Source organism: Sitophilus oryzae, unplaced genomic scaffold (assembly GCF_002938485.1).
Source record: "Sitophilus oryzae breed Bouriz unplaced genomic scaffold, Soryzae_2.0 scaffold_1441_pilon_pilon, whole genome shotgun sequence".
Classification (NCBI taxonomy): domain Eukaryota; kingdom Metazoa; phylum Arthropoda; class Insecta; order Coleoptera; family Curculionidae; genus Sitophilus; species Sitophilus oryzae.
Genome location: NW_022146106.1, coordinates 2,467,707 through 2,486,986, shown reverse-complemented (window position 1 = coordinate 2,486,986; position 19,280 = coordinate 2,467,707). Strand labels below are relative to the sequence as shown.

General features: G+C 32.6%; 1 protein-coding gene and 1 long non-coding RNA gene across 2 annotated transcripts in view; both read right to left on the bottom strand.

The window, feature by feature from the left end:
* Nucleotides 1-19,280, bottom strand: part of LOC115876994 (ecdysone receptor-like) — a 924,397-nt gene that overhangs the window by 84,742 nt on the left and 820,375 nt on the right. The gene's annotated exons all lie outside the window — the stretch shown is intronic.
* LOC115876988 lies at nt 15,387-16,797 on the bottom strand. The gene is made up of 3 exons (XR_004049252.1): nt 16,275-16,797; nt 15,793-16,116; nt 15,387-15,735 (listed from the first exon to the last, which is right to left on the bottom strand). It is a non-coding gene; the product is annotated as an uncharacterized LOC115876988 (long non-coding RNA).

Genomic DNA, 19,280 nt, shown 5'->3' with positions numbered 1-19,280 from the left:
GTTTTAACAGAGAAAATCTGGTTCCTGACTAAATAGAGCAAAACCGATATACATGTTATTGGCTGGATTCCTGAGACATGTTTAGTGGTATAAACCTGTCGATATTTTCACTGCAAATTCATATACTCTTGGGGTCTTTTTGAATTTTCGACCATTTTGAAAATTGTCCATAACTTTTTTATTTCGCGGAATAATAAAATTCTGTAAAAATATTCTTAATGTATATGCACTTCTTTAAGCACAACAGTGGCGTAGTCAGTTTTTTTCTATGTTTGCTCTTTTTGCGAAAAATAAAAAAAAATAAATGTTAATCATAGTTGATTATGAACTTAAGAAAATGCTGGCATTTAATCCTTTCCAAGGATATAAAGTTATGTGTATCTATTTCCAAAAAAAAATGGTCAAGTGCGAATCGGACTCGCGCACGAAGGGTTACGTACCATTCATTATCTATACAACATTAGGCACTATATTATTATAAACTGTTTTTCCGATTTAACTGAAATTTTGAATGCGCGTATAAGTAATTTAAAAAAAATTAAGAAACACATTACTAAAAATTGTATTAATCAATAATAAATATGTAAAAAGTAAAAATAAATATGTAAAAATATATAAAAATTAAAAAAAAGATTAAAAAAAGTCGCATTGACTAGGATTCGAACCTGCCTTACTACGGCTCCAACGTCACAGCAGCGTAAAGTCCTAACGCTTTAACCACGCAGCCACCGAGGACTTGAAAGATTCTATGTAAAATCCTTACTTAAAAGATAATGTTTAGTGAAACTTTTGTATTTATAAACAAAAAGTATGAAAAAGTACTTTTGTATTTATAAACATTTATTTAATTCTGTTTTTAGTATATTATTATAAGTGAACGCGCATTAAGGATTAAAAAGAAATAGTGGTTTGCGGTTATCTACCATCTAGGAATATTTTGAAAGTAAATAACAAGCGGCCGTTCCACTTAACTAAATAACACGACGGTAATATGTGACGTAACGCCCGTCATCTGGCTAATGGCTAGTGTCATGGCCATCACAATAGGACACAGTGGTCAATATACTATTAAAGCTAGTAAATAAAAAATCAAAAAGGATTAAAACTAGTGAGTTAATATCGTTGTAGGAAAAATAAATATAAAATACGTAATTTCAACTATAGAAGTAGACTATTATAACTCTTATAATTGGATAAAATAGATTCCTCTTTGATACTTCTATAGCAGTTTTGTACCACTGTGTGAATATTGTACCACGTAAAGAAACCGAGAGTCTCACTTACAGGATGTATCATGTTTGCTTACGAGTTCAACGTTTTCTCTTTACAAGAATTTGTTCTTGTTTCTGCAAGTGCACTTGCAACCAAATGCAGAGTGACGCATCGATATGTGAGAAGAATTTCTAGCCATTTATGATTATTTAACATAAAATGAAGTGCTCTCAAAGAAACAGAATGCATTTTTTTTATCTCATTATAAATAATTGCTGTTTTTGAAATAGTTTCTTTTTTCAATAATAATTAGGTCCTCAATGAAGTGAGATATAAATGAAGCATATTGGTTTGTTGGATAAAGCTTTGTATTGTATTAATGTAAAAGAAACAGATAATATAGTTCTTTTTAAAAAACAGTTACATAAATGTTCAATAAATGAACCATACAATATAAAGGATTACTTATCTGAAAAGAGCGGACCGACTAACCCTATATAGTATATATATTAACTAATTTTCGGATTCTAAGAAAAAAATAAAGGTGAGTTTCATTAAAAAAGCATAATATGCCTAAATTGTAAGGATTTTGATATATTTCATATTTTGTGAAAATGAAGAATACATTTTAAATTTCAATAACAACTACCTACATTGTAATTTACCCTGTATAGCCTGATATTTAATTATACTAACCATTGTATGTTAAACCAAATAAAAATTTGACTCGAAAAGTTATACAGGGTGAGAAAAAATTAATACTTAACATTGGCTACTTTTAAAAGCAAGTAACCCCTTTATTTTAAATGGAACGCCCAGTATATTATACCAGTATTCAAGGGAGAATTCAAATATCTTTAAAATACTATTAAGGTTGCTTACCCCTTAGAGAAAGATTTTCCTAGATATTTTCATTTTTATGATTTTGCGTCAATAGATTTTTATTAATTCATAAAATCTAGGTTATTGAAGGATGTAGAGTAGAATATTCAACGATACTAAAAAGATACACTTTTAAAACATATTTTAATTATTACAGAATTAAAACTAGATATAATCGTATAATTATGACACAAAAATTAGCTAGATGAAATCGAATGCCCAATATGTGTTCTTTTCTTTTCACTTCTTAAAATGATTCCCTTTTCAAAAGAGCTTTCATTTCTTCATGTTAAAAAGCATATTTGGAGTTCTACTTCGAAAAGCAGTCACAATCATTTCTTTCATGTTATCGACAATAGTTGGTCGAGTTTTGTAAACACTGTTTTTAACATACCCCAATAAAAAAGAGTCAAGACTAGATAAATTAGGAACATTTAAGTATTCTATTAATTGGTGAATGCATACTGCAGTGACCAACTGATATTGATCATAATATCAATTCTCTCTGATGTAGGATAAGTTTCCTTTTTTGGATTTTTTTTTAATTTTAACTGACATACAATGATAACTTGTTAAAGTTAAACTAAGTGTCCATGCTTCCACACCATATAACAAAACGGACCAGACATAGCACTTCACCATTCTGTATCTAAGGCCGAAGTTCAAGTTCTTATCTGTGAGAAATCTTCGCAGTCTCAGAAAAGTAGATCTTGCTTGTTCGATCCTGCATTTGATCTCCTGATCTGGATCCCACGTTTCGTTAACCATGCATCCCAAATATTTAAATTGTGTAACCTGCTTGATGACCTCTCCATTTAAGTAAATTCTGGTGTTCGGAATATTGTTTCTGCTGAACAGCCATAAATTTAGTTTTTGTAGTATTTATGTTTAAACCCAGTCTTTGACTTTCATTGTTGACCTTATTTAGAAGGATTTGGAGATCATTTGCATTATCTGCCAATATCACTGTGTCATCCGCATATCGGGTATTGTTAATTGGAATGCCATTTATTTTGAAACCAATAGGACTATCGGAGATTGACTCAGTGAATGCTCTTTCCACATATAAATTGAACAACATTGGAGACAGAATACACCCTTGCCTTACCCCCTTTTTTATTTCAAAATCTTCAGTTACTCCCATGCTATGTATACGAATTTCAGCTTTTTGGTTCCAATACAAATTACTGATGAGCCTTATATCTTTTCCATCAAGTCCCAAGTCTCTGAGGTATGATATAAGGAGGTTATGTTTAACGTTATCGAACGCCTTTTCATAGTCTATAAAGCACATGAAGACATCTTTTCTCTGATCTTGGCAACTCTGTATTAAAGTTTGAAGACTGAATATGGCTTCTCTAGTTAAAAAATATAACACTAAATTTGTCGAAAAAATTTTCCGTTGCGTTTTTTTTTGTACCTAAGTGTATATCGTTGAAGTTAAAGCAATTCGTAAACAACCTGCGCGGATTAAATTTAAACCGCGAATCTAATAATTTTTGTTGTTCGCCAGCAAGAACATTCCGCAAGTCGCGCTGTGTGTATACGTAGAAAACGAGAATAACAAGTTCACAGTCATGCAACGTCGGTTGGCCGTACATAAACCTGATCGTGACATGGTTTGTTGCTCTCTGATTGGCCGGTTTCCATCGTAAAGCTCGCTGATGTCACGGTTTCGTTTTTTAATGGATCTCGTTTTGCCCGAGTCCGTATAAAATCTGTGTCGGGATTGCTCGGTTTCGAGTAAAGTTATGTAAAACGAAAATGAAATATTGTGTGAAATATCTTTATAGATATTGTAATAATTTAAAGATTATTTTAGATATTGTTTTCTATGGCAAGGGTTCAATTGCGTGGAAGCAATAAAGATGGAAGTATACCCTTGTTTCATTTATCTATTGCATTTTATAAAATTTTCTTCTAGTGGCAAAAACCCTTTCAAGACTTTTCAAGAAATAAATTTAGATTAATAGTGATATTTTCGGGAATTCTAAAAAAACAAAATAGTTTGTTGTACAGCGTGTGGTAGATCTCAATCAAACATCGAGATAATTAAAGGAATAATTTTCACTAGTACGTAACTATGTAATACACGATACATATAGTGAATCAATCAATTATTACATTCACTTAGAATTCACTAATTGTATATTTTTCCTTGCATTTTCGTTCTTTTTTACTGCTTGTCAAAAATAATTCTTCTTCAAGTACTGTCTCCTAACGGAGGTTGGCTATCATCATGGCTATTTTGATTTTATTTGCGGCTGCTCTAAATAATCCATTCGACGTCATTCCATACCATTCCCTGAGGTTCCAGCCAGGATGTTCGTCTTCTGCCCCGACTACGTCCTCCTTTTTTCATAATACTCTGGAGTAATTGATATTTAGGACGTCTTATAACCTGTGCAAAACATTATAATTTTTTCCTATTCAGGGTTTTATGTATTTCTTCTTCCTTGTTCGTACGGCGTAACACCTCGATATTTGTAACTCTATCGACTCAAGAAATCCGTAACACCACCTTTCGAAAGCCATCAGTTTGTTAATTTCGGCTGTTTTAAGGGTCCACGCTTCGGCACCATACAATAAGGTCGAAAACAAGCAGCATCGGAGCATTTTTATTCTTAAATCTAAGTATATATCTTTACTGCAAAGAAATTTCTTTAGTTTTAAAAAAGAATTTCTGGCTATCTCAATCCTGGATTTTATTTCTTGCAATTGTTCGGCAGTTTCATTTATTATTGTGACATTGACATAGTGTTTTATTAGCGTATCTGATATTTTTGATATTAAATAATTATTATAACTTATCTATTTTTATTGGAAAAATATTTTTCAACAGCTTTTTAACGTAAATCAAAACTAACAAACTAATGAGTCCACCCTATATTATATTTTTATATATTTGATACAATTAGAATGGTACTGATGAACCGAAATTTAAGTCAGCCATATTAGTCCCACTTTGCGTTCCACCTTAATTTGGTAAAACCCTCCTTCCTTTTTATCCTTTTATTTAAATACAAGGATTCTTGTCCATGCGCCTGTTGATGTCTCTCCTATATATCGCTGTTTATTATAACAATATGAAAGTATTTTGCCTTATTTTTTTCTCATTCAAATCAGGACAAAAGTGAACAACAATGTTGAAAATGCCATTTCAATTGAAAAAAGAAAACAAGCAGAATTATTTCGTCGCATTAGAATAAGAATTGAAATTCAGGAGCCGGCAGAGTCGACAGTCGCTGCTTCGCCAGGCGAATGTCTAATTCAGAAAGGAGTGTCTGCTTCGATCAGTAGCGGTGCATGAATGCGCTGTTTCAAAGAAAAAAAAAAGAGTTTAATTTCAAGCCTATTCTTGGAATTTGGTATTATGGGACTCTATTAGAATTTCAATAGTTATTTTGGGAAGATTAAAACTAGCTAAAAAATTATAACCAAATAAACTCAAAAATATACTTTTTCTACAAACGTCAAAATATGACAAGGTCCGCGAATTGATAGCAATGTGCAAAGTGACACTTTTTTCATTTTTCTGCGTTACCATGACACGGCATTTCGCGCAATGCCTATTTCGCACACTGCATGTAAATTATATAGGATTTTGGAATTTTTAATTTTGAAAAATGAAGAACTAAATCATAACAAATTATTTTTTTCAAAATATTCAAGAATAAACAAATAACAAATATCAAACTTAACACTAATGCATCTTCTAGTTATTATTTGCAATATTAACATTAATAGTACAACCAGTACACGAACCAATTTTTAATCCCAAACTAGAGAGTTCTGATTTTCCTTGAGATATGGGGGTTTTGGGCCTTGAGACACTATACAATTTTGATGTAGAGGTACTTGATCCGGGTATTTCACACTCTAAAATTTTATTTGATATTTGAATTTTATTGTTGATAGAATCATCGACGTATCCCTCGGCCACTGTCGAAGATTTCCATCCTCCGTGGCGCTTCAAACTAAATATATCACCCACTGCATTAGCAAAGAGTGTGGCCGAAGTTCTCCGGAAACAATGCCCAGTGTAGGCCTCATAATCTGGCAGCTTCAAGTGTTTTGCTATCATACTAGGCATCTTACCAATATAATTTATGCCGACTACTAGGTTAACACATCTTTTGTTTTGATATTTTAAAAACAATCTGCGACTGGTAGCATTTCTTGGACGAAGAGCTGCGTATTTTCGGTAAATCTCAATATAATTCAAATTTGACACTGTAAAGACTGGGTCTGTGTTTGTTTTAGTATCAGGTACTTTAACAATCAAAATTAAATCTATATCTTCTATGTTATCCACCGTCATTTAAGTAAGTTTCTCACGGCGCGGCGCGGCGGCAAGCACCAGAAATACCACGTATTAAAACGACCTAAAAGGAAATCGATGACGATGTTAAGTAATAAAAAAAACACACATTCCAAGCTCACGCTTTTTTTTCAAAACAATAATATAATAATAATAATTTTAGGGATATCCCGATTTTAGTGTTTGTAGAAAAAATGTTGTTTGCAACTCGTGCGCGAACTACTTTGGTGATCTCGACTAATTTTTCAACTCGGCTACGCCTCGTAAAAAAATTAGTAAAGATCACCAAACTAGCACTTCGCGCACAAGATACAAAAATAACTATTAAAATACCTACTGTTTTTCGCAGTTCTCTTACTGAGAGACGCCTCTGTAGGCAACGCATTATTTATGAAACGAGCTCGAATAATTATATTCCAAGAGTCTTGCCACTCGCATCTTCGATGAGAGGAGAATGGTTTGGGACGGCCTTGGATCGGGCGACAAGCCAAGGACTTCGCGTCAATCTGTATTATAATTGTTGCGGGCTGTTATTAAGTGCAACATAAATATTTTACAATAACATCTTTATTATCATAAGTTGATTAATGCCATTATGCAAAGAGGCGATAATTACTGATTACAGATCCTATTAAAATTATATGTTTATGGATCATATCTCGAGAAAAATAAAATAAAATTGGATTTATTATGTTTTAATCTGGGTGGTATGTTGATAATGGGTTAAGTTCGCTTTTGTAATCATCTATCAAAAACTATAAACTATATTTATTTTCGGATAGCATAGGGTGGGCCAAATTGGACACTTTTAAAGGATTCTTTCTAAAGAAATAAACGTAAACTAATATCGGTGTCTGAGCTGATTTTTTTATCAAAAACGTTAAAAATGTTACTGATTCGGAGTTACAGCGTGTTTTCCAAAAGTGTACATTTTTCACAACTTTTTTGCTAGGCTAGATCATCAGAAAATGGTTACGCAATGAGTTTTCTTTCTTGAGCCTTTCTGTGACTGAAAAACCCGATATGTGATGTGAGAGATAACACATTCCGAACTCCGGACATTCAAAAATCTCATTGCTTTGTTGCCTCTTTACTCTTTGGTTGTCGCTGTTTTTCAAAAACGCAATTTCACTTACAATGAGTTATTTGGGTCATAAATGACCTAAATACAAAATATTTTCATGGTGTCTGTCTGTCTGTCTGTCCGTCTGTAAATCGATAACTCAAAGACCGCTAAACCGATTTTAACCAAATTTGGCACAAAAATACTGTGGCACCCGAGAATCTGGCTATTAGTTTTTAGTGGGGGTGGGGGGTTGGTAAGGGGGTATGGGAGGGGGTTAAAAAATTTAAAAAATCGTAACTCCAAAATTACAGTAGCTAGCGAAACGCGCTTTTCAATTTAAGATTAGGAATAATATTTGAACAAAATTTTTAATAACAAGAAAATCAATCAAAGTCGCAGTTTTTGAGATAAAAAAATGGAAAAATTCCTTTATTTTGAAACTAAAAGAACTGCCTACCAACTTTTTATTAACATATTTTAGTATGGGCGGCTATACGTGCCTCACGGCGCCATTTTTTTCCAATACTCTTGATAAATGTACATAAATCCGCAAATTAAACAACCTAAATATTGTTATTAAACAGGGCAAAGTAATTAAAGAGGATTAAATTAATAAAGACAATTCTCAGATCGAAACTCGTGAAGTTATTAAAACAAAGTTGCTGATTGGAAAGGAGTGCCGAATACCCCTGTCTTTTGTTCGGCCATCCTTAAGCCGTAATTATATTCAAATAGTTACGGCACGAAAAGATATGACCTTGAACCAGTGACAGAAAATGCCGATTTCCCTTTGCAGTTCTCATCATTCTGTATCAATGCTGCATTTAAATTGTGATAAGTGAAAGTTGAACAATCCCATTTATATATTTTAAAAAAATAACGTGTAGGTATTGTATATTCCAACTAGGTTTGTGTAATAAAAGTTTTGTTCAACGTTAGACAAAATAACGTGAGCTTTAAATATTTTGGTAAAGGCTGTATTCTATGAAAAAATTCTGTGTTACAAATGGCAGTTAATGACAAATGTGTGACAAAGAAACTAGTAAAACCAGCCTTTTTGGGCTGGTTAAATTGGTTACAGTAATGATAATATGTGTTTTTTATAAATAGTGTTCGAAAAATACTACCGAAAGATAATGTCAAATGGTACTGGTTTAAAAAAAATAAGATTACAGTAATTGTATTTTTTTTGTCATCACCAGGTTTCTCTGGAATAATCCTTGTATCGGGTCGTATACAAAGCGTGCTGTTCATTATGGAGACATAACCTTTCGTACTAGCGATGTTGTGCCGAGTACCACAGCCCTATGCATCGCCCCTTGCAGTAATTGTTATTATTAATATAATATTTTGTTTTATTTGTTGTATTAATAGACAGAAACGCAGCATTGTTGAAGGTTGAATATAAGAAATAGTTATTTTTTACATTTTTTTAGTATGTGGTGTTTTGTTTAAAATACACCCTTGTTAGCTTTGTATTATACACATACCGTATTTTTTAAATAAAATAACTCCATTAGATGTTTTCAGTTTAATTCAGTTTTTTTCACAATATTTTGAAGTAATCACTTCTCACTAAGATTTTAAATATATAAATTTCCTTGTAATGTTTCCAATTGTACCCAACCTAGTAAAATAAAATAAACTACTTTGAAATTAAAATGACAGACGCGTCTATCACTGACAAGGATTTTATCGTTGGATAGACTATATTTGACATATTGACCTCAACATTATTTTTTACATTTTATTCGACGTAGAATCTAACTAAATGTAAAAAATTACTTATCAGCCAAAGCGTACAGAACTACTTACTTCGTGTAGATCACGTAGATCACGTGCAGATCTAACCAACTAAAAATAATAATTGCAGTGACATTACATGCAATTGCATGACATACGATGTTTAATACCTTATGGAAAAATAATTTTCCACTATTAATTTTTTCCAAAGCTGTAAAGCTAAGTCATTTTACACTAAAAATATATTTTTTTTTCATAGCAACTGTTAAAATTGCCTTATATCTATCAAAAATAGTAGATAAAATAGTACTTTAACCGCAAGAGTAGATTAAATGATACTTTAACAGCGAGGATAGGTTAAAAATTTTATTTCTTTTCGCACGTTTTTTAATTGATTTCATTTTTTTAAATTTTTGTATTCCTTTTCATAAGTAATTCGGGATTTAAATGAAAGTAGTTTGGATATCGCGTTTGTCGTCTCAGCCTGAATATCTGTTGGTAATTTACTTATTTCGTTTTGAGCCATTTCTGGCTCCAACTCAATCAGCAATCGACACGAAAGAGAATTAAAAAATATTGAGTCAAAACTGACAACTAAAGAGACAGCTTTATTTATTTGTCAAATTACATAGAAACCAACGCCAACCCAGCACAATATTTTTTCTACTCGTAATAAACTCTTTGAAATAATAATTTCTGAATATTTTTTTAAAACGTAACTCCCTATGGAAAAAAATATTGTTTTATACACGACAATAATTGCATTATCGGGTCCTGAAATTATATTAATCTTTTCGGTCGACGATAAAATACCATTTTATCGTCCTGTATAAAAAATAACTATTAATCTATTTTTTCACAATGAAATTTCAGTATAATCATTAAAACTATTAAAGTTTCATTCATAATCTTCATTTCTAGTTATAGTCTGATCAACTACAAAGTTATATATAGCTACTTGCTAATTCGTTAAATAAACCACTACGTATTAACTACAAACAGCACCTGTTGATCTTTCATTTACGTTTTTTCTTCTTCACAAGCTCATCTACACTCCGCATCTACTACATTGTATGGAATTTAAAGTACTTCCACCTCGTAATGGTAAAATCTTGCTTTAAACTTAGAACAAATACTTGATCGTTTCACCAACTGCGGTCTCTGTAGTGGATATTTTATAAATATTTATAAAATATCTCTTAAAACTTTGTATAGTACTCAAATTTAAGTGCAGCGTTGAATAGAAATATTACATTACATATTAAAATTCTACTTGCTAAAGCTTTCTACCCTTAACAAAATTTAATCTTAACCTCTTAGATAAAATGGAAGATCGCTTGCTTAGGTAATCGGTTTTATCAAAATGAAGAGATGTACTTGAAATTTACACTGTGTATTTTATAGTTTATGTATTTTTATGTGCCGGAAACGTGTTTGTCTCCTCTCCGCCTAGTATTATAACGCCACCTTGAGTGAAAAAGTTTATAATGGGAACTCAGGTTCACCCGGTTCCGTTACAAATAGGTTCCAGCTAGCTCAGTAAATAATTAAAAAATATATGCACAGAACAAGAGATATCAAAAGGGAGGTATATGGAAAAAGTGTACTGATTGAAAAGTCTAAAATGTACTGGATTCGTTTAATAAATATTAAATTTAAAGTTAAAACAAATTACCAAGATCTATCATAAAATGTAGCAAATATTTAAATACGAAATAATGAAATATATATATACTAGTAAAATGAACTATCCGTAAAATAAATTAAATCATGAATATATCACAAAATATTGTTGTGACTAAACTGTGAACAACCCTGATGCGTATTTGTGATTATGATTAAATGACTGTAAAGAATAAAATGAAATTTAGAGGTAAAATCCCCTGGTATACGAAGTTCACATACGATCGTATATTTAATGTAATAAATTTTAATCAATCATAAACGCAATAAAATAAGAGATGATTAAAGTCTTATCTGTCATCCAGTGGTCGTTCCAGTCAGTCCATGAGAAAATACAGGTGTCTGGTCTTCAGTATCCCAGTGGTATTCCTCATCACAGTGGCATTCACGTCACAATGGCATTAGTTGCAGTACCAAATCCAGTACAAAAAAAATGATAAAAATCTTAAGCTAAACTGTAATCATCACTAAGGAGTAATAACCAAGGAACAAGAACCCTAAAATGTGATCTATTTTAGTGACACGTTCTAGTTTGGACATAGTAAAATACCTTTCCACCATGCGGACCTTCCAAGACAAGATGGCGTCTCAACGCATGTTACTCCATGGAAAAGGGTTCCTTAACTGTCCTCGTACTCATCCCAGTACGTCCACGCACACATCTACAGCTACTGTCCTCTAAAATAAATAGTTGTAGAAGAGAACCTTACACCTAAGAATGTCTCTTACCCAACCAACAAAGATACCCCTTTTCAAGGTTTTCAACGGAATTCCACTACACAGGCCAAGCTCAATTTCTTGCCAATCGGTCTTCTCGACCCTCAATGAATTCCAAGACCGTAATTCTACTGAACAATCCCAATATGGAACGGCGACCAGCCAAAATTTCACTAGAATTTCTTTCTTTTATTTTCGGCAGAGATCAGAAGGCTTTTCCCCTGCTTTCACCAAGATGGTTCAAAATCGAAAAAGGACGCGTGTTTGCAAAATCCGCAAAAGACGCTGGACTCCAAGATACCAACCCAAAATCCAACACTGGCAACCAGTAAAACAAAAGTCCCAAAATAAAATTCGATGTAAAATTTTATTTAATGCATACGGATTGAGTGAAACATTTTATTACATCATAATAAAATTATAATAATCCCTATATGAACATAATGTCTGTAACAGTATGTCTGCAGATTCCTATATCCTTATACCCTGTACCAACTTGTGCAGGTCCTTGATACGATGGAACCATAGTTCCACCAGTTTTATCCTTGCTTTACCAAACAGAAAGTGTTGCTTGCAATCCAGAGCTTCACAGTAGCATATTAGAGTCTGCAGAGTCTGCAGCAAAGACTTCCTTGATATAGGTTGAGCTTGTCCGGGTAGTCTTTGAAAGACGTATGTCCTATCAAGAGACCTATCGTAATCCGCAGTTTATACCTGCGGCTTCGCCTCTCACTGATTACTTAAACAGTGCTTAGATAGTGTTACTATGTACAGCAAACTAGTAGACAGTATTAATTAATAAAGACAGAATTGTTTTTTAAATAAATCCATGGATTATTCGGTAGTCTCCGGTACTTATACAATAAACTAGAAAGCACTCTCATGTGTTGTGACTTATGTGAAAAATATTCGGAGGCAACCGCCATACTTCGCGAATCGGAGTATACAAGTATACATACTTTTAAGCCTTGTGTACATATTCTTGCACCTCCTTTTTTATTAAAATGATAATTGTTGCTGTCAGTGTCTCTGGTTCAAATACCACGGTTATAAATTCAAAGCCATATCGAACCGACTTAGGACAACAAAAAAGCGAATCGGTCTTAATGATTTATGTAAATGGGAACGTGTAAATGTCAAACTGCGTCTTTGGTCGCTTGCAACAAATTAAATTCACTCGACACGACCGGATATCTCTCTCTACCTGAGCGGAATTTTTTTCTGTAACTTTGAATGGTTCGTTAGAGAGACGGTAGTGTGCCGTGATAGATAGTGTTACTATGTACAGCAAACTAGTAGACAGTATTAATTAATAAAGACAGAATTGTTTTTTAAATAAATCCATGGATTATTCGGTAGTCTCCGGTACTTATACAATAAACTAGAAAGCACTCTCATGTGTTGTGACTTATGTGAAAAAATATTCGGAGGCAACCGCCATACTTCGCGAATCGGAGTATACAAGCATACATACTTTTAAGCCTTGTGTACATATTCTTGCACCTCCTTTTTTAAAATGATAATTGTTGCTGTCAGTGTCTCTGGTTCAAATACCACGGTTATAAATTCAAAGCCATATCGAACCGACTTAGAACAACAAAAAAGCGAATCGGTCTTAATGATTTATGTAAATGGGAACGTGTAAATGTCAAACTGCGTCTTTGGTCGCTTGCAACAAATTAAATTCACTCGACACGACCGGATATCTCTCTCTACCTGAGCGGAATTTTTTTCTGTAACTTTGAATGGTTCGTTAGAGAGACGGTAGTGTGCCGTGACATAATCAAGGAAATTCATCAAATTTTATAGCAAAAGTATTCATTTTTGGTGATGTTTCTATCCGGGATATAACAATGAAGAAAGTAATAATTTACATTTATATAGTTTATAGTTTATCGTACGAATTAGTAGACAGAAAAGACGTCCTAATAAATAACACAACTCTAGAAATAGTAAATAAATATACACTATCGGACAAAAGTAGAGCGAGAAAGTTCATTTTTATTCATTTATTTAAAAAATTATTTTTTAAAAAAAAATATTAGGTTGTGATTTTCGGCTATGTTTACTAAAACACTATCCTTACACTAAAAGTAATATTTTACAAAATTTTGGTGTCCTTTTAATCAGTTTAAAAATGGTAAATAATAATGATTATAAAAATTTATGAGACTGGAGGCGACAAAAGTAGAGCAACAAATTGTATTCAACAGATTTTATTGTGTCCTATTTCAACAAAAAATATTTAACACATTTAAGAACAATAAACATTGAAAGTAATACATTAGTAATTGATAGAATATCCATTATTATAAATAACTTGCTGACAACGGCGCGGCATTGAAGCAATCAACTTCTGAATGACATTTTCGGGAAGATTTGTCCAAGCTTCATTAATTTTATCTATCAAGGATTGTTTATTTGGAAACATTTGGGTACGAATATGACGTTCTACTTCTTCCCAGAGATTTTCAATGGGGTTAAGGTCTGGGGATTGTGCTGGCCATTGCAAAACTCGTTCATTTTCCCTAAACCACTGTTGAACAAGTTGTGAAGAGTGTTTTGGATCGTTGTCCTGCTGGAAAATAAAACGCAGTGGCATTTCCCATTCTGCATAAGGAAGCATAATATTCTGCATGATATCCCTATAAACAAATCGGTCCATCGTGTCATTAATAAAGTGTATAGGGCCTGTCCCATTCCATGAGAAACAACCCCACAAAAATACACTGCCTTTGCCGTGTTTAATTGTAGGTGCACAGTAAAAAATTGAGTGTTAAAATTTACACTCAAATTACACTCAAAGGTGGTTCCTATTTGTCCACACTGGTGAGTGTAATTATTATTGTTCCTAAGTATGGTGAAATATTGGTGTGATTTAACCTTTTAGGTGGGGTTAAACTAATCCAATTTAATATCTTTTTTACCCGAGCTAAAATTAAAAAAGCCAAGAAGAGAGTGTATTTTTACCAATTGTGAGTGCGTTTTTGACTACGGATAAAATCTTTTAAAACCATTTTTAAATGTAAAAATCACCAAGCGTAATGGTAAATAATCAATTTTTAAGTGTAAAAATGGTTTTAACTGAGTGTTAAATATACATAGTTTGGGTGTTAAAATAATTTATCAGTATGGTAAAATACATTTATTACAGTGTAAATTTGATTTCAGTTCGTGTACTTACCTATATTTAAAATTTAAGGTGGGAAAACATAAAAGAAGAAAAAAATTAAAAATACAAAACGTTTTTATTATATAATATAATAAATAATACAAAAAATATACCTTAATTTAGGTAGATACATTAGGTAACAACGAAACAAAAAAATATTCCTTACACAAAAAACACAAAATAAATAAAAAATGTCTATACCTATGTGGCGGATTCATCTCTCCAAAAAAATGTTTTATGGGTATTTCGCCACTGCACTGCAAGAAAATCTACAAAATAAAATAGTTATTTTTTGTAAACACTTCTGCGTTAAACCTAAACGGACACTACTTGTCAGAAGTTATGTTTACTCTTATACAAATTTATAAATAAAATTTTCAATTTTTTTTAAATAGTTTTTTTCTTTTTCCTTTGTATTTTTTTTGCTTCCGACGACAAAAAAACGTTAAAGCATTTTTTTTTTGTTAGGCAAATTTGTTTAATTGTAAACATAACTTCTGACAAGCAGTGTCCGTTTAGGTTTAACGCAGAAGTGTTTACAAAAAATAACTATTTTATTTCGTAGATTTTCTTGCAGTGCAGTGGCGAAATACCCATAAAGGATTTTATTGGCCAAAATAAAATATATAATATACCTTATTTATTTGTAGGTAACAACGAAACAAAAAATATTCCTTACTCTAGGAAAATAAAAAAATATATGTATACCTTATTTTAGGTAGGTATAGTTACGTTTGGTGGCAACGAAACAAAAAATATTCCTTACTCTAGGGAGCTATTTATAAGTAAACGCAAAATAAAAAATAATATATATGTACCTTATTTGAGGTATGAAATTGTCGCCTCGTATATTTGTATGATATTTGCAGCCTTATTTTCAAACTTCGCCACAAAGTTATTGGCATTAGCAGGATATAGCAAGCTGACATCTTGTTCAATCTAAAATTATAAAAAAATCGGTTTTAAAGTTCACTAAATTAAAATGACGTGACATACAAGTCCTAGCGTGTCCAAAAATCTGGGATAATCGACAAATGAAAAGTCATTAATTTTTCTACATATAAAAAGGTTTTTAATTTTTTCCATGATTTCCTTTTTCTGTGTCTTGCAACAAGCATTTTGAAAAAATTCTATGTCTGCTACTTCTTGTTCTCTCAATGTTCTGGTTTTTTTAAGGTTGGTTCATCTGATGGGTCATCACTATTATATGTAACGGGTGGTGGTAACTTTCGTTTGGAGCTTGGCACCATATTGGATCTTGCTACGGTTCGGAGCCTCCAAGCCACTTGAGGTTCTTAAGCTGTCATTATAAAATATCTCCTAAAAATTTAAAACAATTTTAAGGCGCTAAATTAAAATCCAGGAAAGAAATAATTATATTATAAATATGTAGGTATCGAGTCTCGCATTTCTATAAATCCGCCATTAAAATTTACAAAGCAACAAACTACTAAGCATAATCTTAGATATTTACTTACCTAACTCGACTATTTCAGACTCACATTATCTGATGTTTCATCAATTTTGGCGTATTTAGTTTTGTTGTTTAACTGAATTTTATGCATCAGTTTGCCAAAATCATGGGCACTATAACACACAACGATCAACCCGTACAACCACCAACTTGAAATAGGCAAATAGGCGTGCAGGAACGCGAAAGCAGTGGGGATATGCCGCGCGTCACCCAATATGATGGTTTTTTTAACACTCCCGAGTGTTAAAACTGCGTTTTGCCTGTCTTTATAACACGGTATGGGTGTTTTTAAGACGTATGTAAGGCAAACAACATTTCTTGGAAGGTAACATTTACACTGATTATATGATTCTTACCAAATATAAGTGAAGTTTACACTCCACACACTAATTTCGCTTTTTTTTTGGTAGATTTGATTTTCAAAGTTTGCGTGTTATTATTTCTGTTTAATTTTATTAACGCGAGTGTAAATATTAACACTCTGATAATTTACCACACTAAATATCTTTTCTACCACCAGGTCATTTTTTACTGTGTGTTACGTATTTACGATTAAACCTTGTATTGATTGGTCGCCTCACACGCCTCATTCGATCAGAATTGAATATTTTGTAGTGCGTTTCATCACTGAACAAAACTTTTTTCCAGTCATTGACGGTCCAGTTTAATTGCCGACGTGCGAATGCCAACCTTGCTTCTCTGTTTCTTTCCGAAACTAACGGCTTTTTAGCTGGACGTCTACTAAATAAATTTGCATCTACTAATTTTCTTTGTACTGTTCGTATACCAACCGTAATTTCTGGAATTTCGGCAATAATTCTAGATGCGGACTTCCAAGGATCATTTTGAGCAATTCTTTTGATGCGTCTGTCGGTCATTATTGTTGTTTTCTTTCTCTGCTTTGGCCTTCCCGATTTTGGCAACTTTTCTAAGTATCCCCTGTCATTATACGATGAAATTATTTTAGATACACTGTACCGAGGTAACACAAACTGTCTTGAAATATCGGCTTGTTTGTTACCTTCCATGAATGCATTCACAACTCTTTGCTGCAAGTCTTTTGAAATTGGAATTCCTCTTGGCATGACTAATCCAGCATAGAAATATTTAAAAAACATAAAATAAACCTCGCACAATTATTTTGGCCTTTACTTTTGTTAAAACCCTTCTTTGGAATGTTGCTCTACTTTTTTTTGCGTTACTATTAAGCATTTAAAACTAAATGTCAAAATAAATTCATTTGTTTTATTAGTAAAAATTCTTGCTGTCATGGATACTCATAGCTTACTTCGTAGTTTTTAAATTTATTGTATTTGTATACATTATCATGCATGTATAATTAAAAAATCGCGATTTGCAAATATTTCTCGAAGTGTTGCTCTACTTTTGTCCGATAATGTATATATTTGGGACAACTAATACACATCTGTACTACCAGAAACCGACAGAAGAATGCGTGGAGTTAGCATGGAGTTAGGAGAAGAAGTTAGCATGGAGTACTTATGGAAGAAAGTCAATCATATTCAAATATAGAATGCCACTTTATCTAAAGAAGAAAACATTCGAGCAATGTGTACTACCAGTCATGACCTATGCATGCGAAACCTGGACATTTAAAACAGACGTTATAAGGAAACTGCAAATCGAACAATGTTCAATGGAACGAAATATGCTGGGAATAACCAAAAATGTCAGCTACAGAATCAAATCCCTCAAGTGGCAAGGAGCAGGACACCTGGCAAGAAGGACGGACAACAGAAGGAGCACAACAATTACAGCATGGTACCCACGAGGAATTAAGAGATCTAGAAGAAGACCAAACTTGGGATGGGACCATGATCTTATAAAACTAGCAGGGATAACTTGGGTTCGCATAGACAACAATGGGTACAACTACAAAGAGAGTATCTTAATAAGCTGAAAATGTTGATAATGGTAAATATAGTTTATACCAAAAAATATGTTTTATTCCAGTGATTATCCTTAAAGCAGAAATTAAATATATTAAATTATTAAAAATATTATATTATCGGTTTAAATATAAAGTGAATATTATTTATTACCCAACTAGCATTTATAGTGGCAGATACGTAACTGCTACTATCAAAGCCACTACAAAGTGGGCGGTGACCATCGGCGGCTACGTCGTATATTCGTAGCTGCTAAGTAACTGCGACCAAAATGGGGAAAGATTTTGAGTAGCTGGGTAGTGTCTTGGGTAGTTTTTGCCACTAAAAGAGTTACTATGATGCGTTACTATAAAGTAGACTACTGGTGAATGCGACTTATCCGGTACGAAGCTGCCTAGTCGCGGGTTCGTGGCAGCCACCGATATGTGGAACTTTCGTTAAACTGTTGAACTTTATTCGCAGCGACCTCTTCATGCAATTTCATAAAAATAAATGTCATGATGGAAAATAATTATGGAAGCCATTATTATTTTTTCGTTATTTGTTATTTACCGTGCGATTTTAACGCCTTTTCTAGGTAATTTCCAGAACGCAATCAACTTTACTGAATAAAATAGTGGGTTTATATAACAAAATTTTCGAGCGCCTCTCAAAATATTTCAAATTATTATATTATTTGCAATAGAAACTCATGTTTGTAATTAAAAAATAATAATAATTTGCTTAAAGCCGGGGTCAAACCTTAAAATATTAGTCCACCGTCAGAAATAACAAAATAACTAAGGAAAAAAGCTTTAATCTAGGTATATTTAGCTTAAAAACGCATAATGTTTGAGCCATTTGGCTTTTCGTCTAAAAATTGAAAAAAATATGGCCGTTCAATCCGAAAAATACTTTATAGTTCCATATGCTTCCACAAAGTACCGGGAACAATAACATATTAGGCCAACCCTACCCGTTTGGACCTTTAAAATCTTCGGATTGATAAAGTGACAATTGTAGCTATCCAAAGGCGACGTTATAGAAACAATAACTTTTTTGGAACTACATGGTCAACGATTCTTGGGAACCATGAAGTGATTTTTCCAAGAAGGTTCCCT